A 10,170-nucleotide genomic window follows, 5' to 3' on the forward strand; every position below is an offset into this window, starting at 1 on the left:
TTCCGAGGTTTTTGCCAGAGTTTTTCTTTTTCGTGGCTTTGTGGTCTGGAAACTGAAGAAGATGCCCTCTTCTTTGCTTCCAGAGTGGCTTGTCATATCCAAATCCTTCCCTAGACCTTTCCGTTTTCACCTTGGACCAAATCCCAATATTCTTTTTATTGAGAATATTCCTTTTCTATTAAAGGAATAACTCAAATTGCCCTAGGTTGTGAAGCAACCTATATTTCCACCACTCCAAAAATTCCCGAATAACTCTCATAAATTGTTTGGGTCATATCTTGATCAAATATGGCAAAACTTTTCATTTCCATGTTCAAAAATAATTCCCCAATAATTATTCTTCATTTTTGTCCAGTGTGGTTTTCTGTGAAGGAAGTGCCACCTATCTTTTCTTGATTACTCCCCAACTCCTTGGGCATGCTTATATGTCCAAATAATTGCCTCATGCACAAGTTCAACTTTATTTGCCTAGCCAATCTTCCTTAGTGAATTTTTAAAGTTTCTGTCAGACAGAAGACTTTGTGAAGGAAGTACTAGCTAGGAGTATACAAATGAGATGAAATTTTGCACCCTCCTTAATATGATCATATTAACCTCGTCCACCCATTTGCAGCCCCATCCAATCATCTATTTGAGCACGGGAACAAATCTTTGATTCTGGCATTATTTTCAGGTTGTGAAGCAAGTGTATTTTATATTGCTAAAAAAATCCTGATAAATTACCAAATCATTCTTATACACATAAAACATCTCTCCACCCATTTTGGCATCATTTCATTGATCCATTTGACCACCAAAATTATTTCAAGTTTCCGGTCAGCAGAGATGTTTGTGAAACAAGTACCATTTTGGCTTTGCCAAAGGGTATGATACTTGGTGAGAATCTTCATATGACCAAATGACTAAGCTTTGCCCAATATTAGCCCAAGTTGACACTCCATGTGAGTGCACCATCATGATCTAGGTTCTGGACCATTTTGGTCAGTTGTGAAGCAACTGCAGTAAATATTGGTCCATTTCTTCCCAAACTCTCCAGGACTGTAGTCCTTCCTAGCCTAAACACCCCATACATAACACTTGACACATAGCAACTCCCTGTTGATCACACTGAGCTGATAAAGTTTACTGCAGTAAACTTCAGAGCTCACTAACCTTTTAACCGTAGCCGTTTTCACCAAACTACCACTGCAGTTGAAACCACCCTTCGAAGGACTTACCACTAGACAACATTGGCCAGCCATTTGGCTCTTCTTGATGCCAGTCTGCATGGTGACCACCGCTTTGGCATGCAATGGCCGCGTCCAGAATGGTTTCTTGCTCGGGCCCCTCCCCCTCTCTTCGACTTCGCGCTCGTGAGCATGTCCCTTGGCTTCCTCTCATCGTCGCCGTTCCCCTGGACCCCTCTCCCCTTCCGTCCGCTTCCTCACCGACGCTCGCAGCCGAGCGCCCACGAGAGCACACTGCACCGACCATCGTCTTCCTCCTCGGCCGCATCCTCCCTGCACTCCCTTGGCCCTCTTATGCCCCATGAGCCCCTGCTCTGTGCCTCCCCGTCGTCTTCCCCAAGCTCAAACGCGAGCACACGCGTCCGCGACGCCGTCCACGCGTCTGCGGCAGTGCGAGCTCAGCCACCTCGCCCCCGCGGCTATTTAAGCCCTCCCCGAGCCTCTCCGAGCTCACCACTCGCCTCCTGCACCTCCTATAGCCCCGCCCATACAATTCCCCGAGCTCGAGACGCCCTCCACGACCACCATTGCCGCCATGGCCTCCGCCCCCTCTGGCCTAAATTCGGCCGAAGCCGAGCCCTCCTCCACCTCTAGCCACCACCATCGCCTTCCCCACACTCCGGCGAGTATCCCCTGCCCTTCCCCTCGTCGCCGGAGCCCCTCTAGGGCCGTGCCTCTTGACCAGCCGCCGCCTCTGTAGTCCCCGTCGCCGCGGCCTCCCCTCCACTCTACCCCTCCCCGGCGCCCCCTCTGCCTCGGGATGGAGGCGACGCACCATCCTGAAGCCGCCGGTGCCCTCGCCTTGGCCTGGAGCGGCCGGAGTCGGCGGGGCCAGCGCCGGCAGCACCCCTACCCTCCTCCTCTGCTCTCTGTCGTGGCCAGGCACGAGAGGAAGAAGAAGGAGGCATGGGAGGAGAGAGAAGATGTGATGGATCCCGCCTGTAAGCGACCCAAGAGTCGGCCCCGCGTTGACCGGTGCACGCTGACGTGGATAAGTGGAGACGCATTTGGGCGTCTATGTTTTCATCCACCGAAAACGCATTTCGTCAAATGCGCTTTTTGTTTTCTGTCCAGGCCCCTGTTTGAAAGAATTTTCTTGCAGATAGGTCCCTAGCAGAAAACACTCCATAACTTTTTACCCGTAACTCCAAATGAGGTGATTCCAAAGCCTACTTCTTTTTTTCATCGAGCCCGTTCTGTTGGTTTCGTTTTCACTGTGGTTTGACACTGTGAAAATGACCATTTTGCCCCTGCCCTTAATCAGCCCCCTTCGAGAGAGAACATTTTTCGGTGATTCGTTCCGCGAGTTTCTCGCACTTCTCCCTGGTAATCTCTTCCACCCCAGGAAAGCCACAATAACCACTTGCATGATAGTCATGCAGTAGCCATGGTTTTCAACTTGAACCTTTATTAAATGTTTGCTCGGTGAAAAGATGGTTATCGTTGTTCCGGTGATGTTTAGAGTTGCATGTTCACTTTTGTGCTATATTGGCTTGAACTCTGTTATCATGTTCTACCTGCTAGTATTACCTTTCATATGTTTATGCTTGCTAGTAGTACATGTTGATGTTGGTGATGGTCGTGCTAGTCAGTATGCCATGCTTAGTGGATATTATTTATTGTTGATATGGTGGATAGTTATGTGATACCCTCATGATTATGTTGATATCATGTTCATGCATTTTATCATGGCTCAGCATATTTGCATTCAAGTTTAACCGGATTAAATTGAACTTGAACAACTATTGGCTGAGTCATGGTGCCACTGAATCGATGCTGACCAGTTCAACCACCCTTACCGGTATGGGACGGTCCTAACTGGGTCAATTGTTGTGCCTCTCGCTGGTGCCTCCAACGAGGGAAGGTTATGGGGGCGCGCTACCCTGATCAGGTAGGCGGACATAAGCCTTGTGTGCCCGTTGATGAGTTTAAGGATCCGGGTCCCAGAGTGGATCGTGGCCAGGATGGTGGTCGTTGTGTCTTGAGGTAGACATGGGGCTACCCATGACTTAGCCCAGAGGGGAGTGAGTCGGAGTGGCCGGGAGAGTGTCATGGCAGTAGGACGGTTTTGTCAGAACGCCGTTGGTCCACCCGAATGGGAGTGCAAGGCCATGGGTTCCGTAGTGTGGGTACAATGTACTAACCTCTGCAGAGTGTGTATTACATCTATCGATAGCCGAGCCCGCAGATAAGGGCCCAGTTCGAAAGTAGGTCACGCCGTGAGTCAACAGTAATAAGAATAACTTGATTAATCACAACCTGTGGTTGTGATCGCCGTAAGGATCACGGGCCATTTATTGGTCGGGTTGTGATCGTTGTAAGGATCACGGGCCATTTATTGGTCGTGGTTGTGATCGCCGTAAGGATCATGGGCCAAGTGTTGGTCGTGGTTGTGGTCGCCGTAAGGATCACCGTGGTATCGAGGATACCGAGATGTTGTATATTCGTGATGTTGTGCAAGAGTCATGGGTAAAGATCAAGCTACTTGTGGTCATTTGATGATCGCTACGGTATTGTTTATACCAAGCTTGATTTGATCATGAGATGATCGTGTGATGTCCGAGGTTGGTAAGTGATGCATGTGTCGGTTACGAGGTAACCCGAGCAGAATAAGTAGTGCATGATAGTGTCATCATGTTGCATGCTAGTATTGTCGGATTAATATGCTCATATTGTTCTAGTTGTACCATGTTTATGTTGTTCATGCCATGTTATTCTGATGATCTCATGATAATTCCTGTTTAACCTATAATTGCCATGCTGTTGTTTGTCTTGAATGCTTCTGGTTAATGTGAGCTTGCAAGTACATTCAATGTACTGACCTGGCGTGTGATGCCAGTTTGCAGGTCATGCCGGATTTGATTGCTTGCTTGTCATGGTTTCCGTTTGTGCGAGCTAGGATAAGCGTTCCAGCCAGAGTCCCCGTAGAGTGGAGTTCACCACCGTCGTTGTTGTTCTGCTGCTAGAGTTCTTCTACTGCATCGTGTTGCTTTGCTACTTGCATAAAGCAACTGAGGAAGGCATAGTGTCGTCGTACCAATGTAACCCTTGTACCCAAATAGATTGTAATAAAGAGCTGGTTTGTTCTGTGCTAAGCAGTGCCGTATTCCAGAAGACTTCATCTCGATCTCTGGGCTAGAATACGAGGCGTTCCGGTTTTCTCTGAGCCAGGGTGCCACACACACACACACACACAAACATTTAAAACACGTGACGATCACTAGATGTCTGCTTCTATAAATATACCTCACCGGTAATTTCTATTTCAAGATCATCATCATAGTTCTGGACTTCATCAATTCGGTCGTCTTGATCGAATATCATATCACCCTACCCGGTATTGTTCAGATATTGGGAGTCATCATCTTATTCATTCCGATCATCTGGCCGGCTCGGGGAGCGTATGAGCTCGAACATAGCCTATTCTCCTTCTCTGCCGGAATTGTACGCCATAACTTTTATTTAACTAATTCAGAAGAAATTAAAATAATTTAATACGCATCTCAAATAACAGTAGGTAAGTGATATGCATCTCGAATAATAGTAGATACTATAGTACATAATTAATATGCATCATCGAATATAATCTCGAATACAGCGTCTCGAATATTATCGAATAATATATATAATCTCGAATACATCGTCTTGAATATTATCAAATACATCACTAGCTAGCTAATATAGATCGAATACTATCAAATTATCTAGTTCACTCGTGGTTCCTGAGGCGCAGGAGGTGAACACCCAAAGAGAAGGAACCATCATAGGATCATAGCTCGGGTGAGATCCCGGAAGAACCTGTCGGGTATTGGAGAAACTGACGTCCATAGCAGTCATGTAGCGACGGACGTGCTCGTCCTCCTCCCTGACATGGCGACGTACCACCTCCGGCAGGGCCGTCTCCCTTCGCACCGAAATAGGCCCACGCGAACGACACCAAAGGAGCTCCGGGTCGACGACAGGACCCGGGGCTGGGTTCCTCACCAAGCGGCGCACCCCTGAAGGTAGCACTTCCCAGTGCCAGCCCGGCGGAGCCCAGACTCAGACATGGCTCCTCTAAAGCTGGACATCGTCGCGAACGGGTCGACGACGAAGATGCGGTTTGGGCATAATTGATGTCGAGAACAAATACTATATGCAAATGTAACATTTTTTAAAACGATTGAATTGTGATTTCTTATATACAAATTCTATATGCAAATGTAACATAACGGATTCTCTTAACAACTTCTATATATCTAACGCTCATCTAACATTTCTATAAATAAAAGCATAAAAAACTAAAAAAAAACATGCATCTAACATTTAAATATCTAATTCATATAACATATATATATATATATATATGTGTGTGTGTGTGTGTGTGTGTGTGTGTGTGTGTGTGTATAAGTATCAAATTTGTTAAATTTTTTCTATATACATATCTAATCATGTAGTGAAAAAAATGTCAAAATTCGTCTAACTAACATTGCTATATGTAAAATTCATCTAACATTTCTATAACTAAAACTAAAATAACATTCATCTAACATGTATATATTAATTAATCTAACATTTCTATAACTAAAAGTATAAAAAACTAAAAACAGAAAATAAGAAAATATGTGTGTGTGTGTGCATCTGTGTGTTTGATCGGGAGGGCGGCCTTGGCGACATGGCTCACAGCGGGGCATCGGGGGCGGCGGCAGCGACGACGTGCGAGCTCGAGGGAGGGTCGGCGGGCGACGGGGGCGGTGGGCTGCGCGTCAGGGTCGACGGGCGTAGTGCGACGGGGGACATCGTGGGCGGTGCGTCGGCTGCAGCGCGTCGGGTGCGGCGACAGCATGGGCGGCGAGGGCGTCAATCAGGGCAGGCGGTGCATCGTCGACGGAGAGGAAGAAACAGAGGAAGAACAAAGGAAAACTGATTTTTTTTCAAGTGTTGTATATATTGGATGGATCTTTAGTACCGCTTGTAGCCACCAACTGGTTCTAAAGGTCTGTTTTGGCCAAGCCAAGCAGCGGGAAGTGACCCCCTTTAGTACCGGGTCGTGGCTGCAACAGGTACTAAAGACCCCCCCGTTTAGTACCGGTTGGAGCCATGACCAGGTACTAAAGGGGTGCGCTAGCCCGGTGCGGTGCATAAGTTTACTCCCACCTCGCTAGCCGAGGGGCGACCACACTGGTTTATAAGCCCCAGTACGGTAGCTCTCTCGAGCTCCTCTCTAAGCAGGCCCTTGTGACCTAAACAATCTGAGCTGCCCTGTTGGGCCTACTAGGCTAGCGGGCCTACATCCTCACCAAACTGCGGGTTGGGTTTCTAGTCGTATGCAGGCCGCTGTGGCTGAGTAGGCGGGCTTTTTTATTTTGTTTTTTCCTTTTTCTTTTCTAATTAATTATTTTCTTTTATTTATTTTTGACTTATTTTTTTTTGCTGTATTTAGAATTTCTTTGTGGATATTTTTGCTTTAGGTATCAAAAATTACAAACTTTCTATTAGTGTCAGTAGTTTTCAAATTTGAATAGTTTAAATTTGTGTGAATAACTAATTTGGGAATAACTTTACTTTAAAATAGATTTTTCAGTGATTATTTTTTCTTATGTATAATATTAGTGTGTTTTATAATTATATTCAACTTGGTAATAATTAGGTTATTTAAAAAAATGAAATGCCTTTGTAACCGATGAGTTTTCGTCCGAAACGCTGATAGTTCGAAAGAGATTGTCCATTTTGTACACGAAGTGGATCCAGTTTTTATCGTAACCCTCTCTACTTTTTTGCACATGCTATGTGGGTGAAATGATGATACCATGCCAACTTTCAACCTTTTCAGAGTTCATTTGTGGTGCTCTTCAATTTCAGGGTCATTTAGTTCAAAAAATCAGTAAATGCATGAAAAATAGCAAATGATGTCAAAAAGGGTTGAAAGTTGATAACGTGGCTTTGAATGGTGCATACTGAACACACAAAAAGTCTGGAGTTGTAATAAGTTAAAAAATGAATTGCATTTGTAACAGATGAGTTTTCGTCCGAACCCTGATACTTCGAAAGAGATTGTCCATTTTCTACACGAAGTGCATCCAGTTTTTGCCGTAACCCTCTCAAATTTTTTGCACATGTTATGTGGGTGAAATGCTGATACCATGCCAAGTTCCAACCTTTTCAGAGTTCATTTGTAGTGCTTTTCAATTTCATAGTCATTTAACTCAAAACAAATCAGTAAATGAGCTGAAAATTAGAAAATGAAGTCAGAAAGGGACATGTTTGTCCGAAGCACAAAAGTACACGTTTCAAATGCAAAACACATAAGCACCCTAACTATTACAAAGATTCCCTACTATCTTTGGGTGTGAAACTTTTTCTTCGCGTGTGTCCCTTTGCGCTGTAACCATGGACAATCTTCATCATTTAACTGGATGCTCGGGTCAATATTCACTGTGGAGGGAGCAATTTCATGAAACTTTTCATAATCTTCTGACATGTCTATCTTGTCATCCATTCCCATGATGTTTCTTTTTCCTGAAAGAACTATGTGGTGCTTTGGCTCATCATATGATGTATTCGCTTCCTTATCTTTTCTTTTTCTCGGCTTGGTAGACATGTCCTTCACATAGAAAACCTGCGCCACATCATAGGCTAGGACGAATCGTTCGTATGCGTATGCAAGATTGTTGAGATCCACTGTTGTCGTTCTGTACTGCGGGTCTTCCTTTACACCGCCTCCTGTCATATTGACGGCACCGAAAAAAGGGACCTTCAAATCATGTCCATAGTCAAGTTCTCATATCTCCTCTAACCATAATATGTGTCCTTTCCCCTACTGGTTGCTACATCAAATCAAACACCACTGTTTTCGTTGGTGCTCTTTTTATCTTGGGCGATCGTGTAAAATTTATTCCCATTTATCTCGTACCCTTTGAAAGTTATTATATCCGAAGATGGTAACTGGGACAACAAGTACATGTCATCTTCAATAGCGGCATCATGCATGGCACGTGTCTGCAACCAAATGGTGAAAGTCCTCGTTTCTTCAGTGTAATCCAGTCTTTAGACTGCTCTGGGTATTTGGAGCTTAGAATATTCTTGTGTTCCTCCATATACGGAGCCGCCAAGGCGGAATTTTGTAGAATTGTGTAGTGTGCTTCAGCGAGATAATGCCCGTCCAAAAGTATTATTTGATCCGGTCCTAGCCTGCCATTTCCAACCATTCTGCCCTTTTGCCGCGATTCGGGAACACCAATCGGTTTAAGGTCAGGAATAAATTGAACGCAAAACTCAATGACCTCCTCATTTTCATGGCCCTTGGAGAGGCTTCCTTTTGGCCTAGCACGGTTATGAACATATTTGTTTAAGACTCCCATGAACCTCTCAAAGGGGAACATATTGTGTAGAAATACAGGACACAAATCTCTTCGCATAGGTGAACTAGGACATGGGTCATGATATTGAAGAAGGATGGTGGGAACACCAACTCGAAACTGACAAGGCATTGCACCAAATCATTCTCGAACCTTGGTATGATTTCTGGATCGATTACCTTCTGAGAGATTGCATTGAGGATTAAGCTACAGTAACCCTCTACTAATGATGCCACGTCACCTCTGTTATTGTTGATAAACTCGTGTTGATTCGAAACCGATTCAAATTCAATTTCAAAACCTAGGAAAACAACAAAGTTTTCAAAACAATGAAACTAAAATGTTCGGGTTGTGCCAGATAATGCATAGGTGATTATGGTGGTGAAACCAACCTTTTATGAAATGCTTAATTACACTAAAATGATTTAAAGAGTAGCAAACCAAATTATTTAAATGCCTTTACTAATTAATAAAATATCAAACTTAATTATTTGAGGACTAGATTTTTGTGACAGTGGACTACACTAAAATACTAAATTAGATGCTAAGTATGTATTTTACAAAACTAAAATAAAAGGAAACTATAATAAAACAGGAAAGAAAAAAAGGAAAATACAAAATGAAGAGGGAACACATCCCCCACTTCCCTACTATTGCCTCGGGCCAGCTGGCCATCGAGCCGGCCGGCCCAGCCAGCCCCCTCACCTCCCCTGCTTAACCACCCACCCCGCAAACCCTAGCCCACTACCCTCACTACCCCCGATTCACCCTCCCTCGTCTCCCCCCTCCCGTGGATCTAGATCGGGGTAGCACCCCTGCGCTTGCCGCCCCGACCCCGTTGGCGTCACCTTGCCTCGCGACCACACCGACGCCACGCCATAGCCGGGCCTCACCGCGCTGTCCCCGACCTCCTCAACCGCGCTACCCCGAGCCCGCTGCCCTCCCCGTCCGGCCCCTGTGAGCCGCTACATCCCCTCCTCTTTCCCCACAGGTCACCGCGCACGTCGTCCTCCCAGTAGCTGTGCTCGCCACACCTCGTGCGCTCCCACAGCCGCTCACGTGCACGCGCATGCCTTGTCGTGGCCACCTGCAATGCGGCCTTGTTCGCTTGCCCCCGCGCCCGCGACAGCGCCTCGCCTCGCCCCACTGGCCGCACCCTATCCCTGCGCCTTGCCCAACTTCCCCCATCGCCGCCGCCTGCCACTGACTGCGCCCGCATCGCTGTGCACTCGCACGCCCCACCTCTCGCCTCTGCTCCCTGCTGCATTGTTGCACCGCCGCTGCGCTGCTTCCCCGCTGCTCCCTGCGTGCCCGCCTCCCTGCTGCCCCACCGCACCATGCCTCATGTGTCCCCTTGCTGCGGCCCCGCCTTGCGCCATTGCCTCCCTTGCTCCGGCCACTTCGGCCACGACCTCGCCCAGCTCTGGCGTCACCGGCCCACGCGCCTACAGCCCCTCCTCTCGCTCGCGGCGCTGCACCCCAGAGGTCCCATGAGCGCGCAGCCCTCTGCTGGCGTCGCCTGCTGCTACGCCCTGGCGCTCGCGCCCGCACCACCGGGGTGAAACCCCGGTTAGCCTCGTCGCCCACATCGCCCGTTTCGCCTACAC

This window comes from Triticum dicoccoides, chromosome 2B (assembly GCF_002162155.2).
Source record: "Triticum dicoccoides isolate Atlit2015 ecotype Zavitan chromosome 2B, WEW_v2.0, whole genome shotgun sequence".
NCBI classification, from domain to species: Eukaryota; Viridiplantae; Streptophyta; class Magnoliopsida; order Poales; family Poaceae; genus Triticum; species Triticum dicoccoides.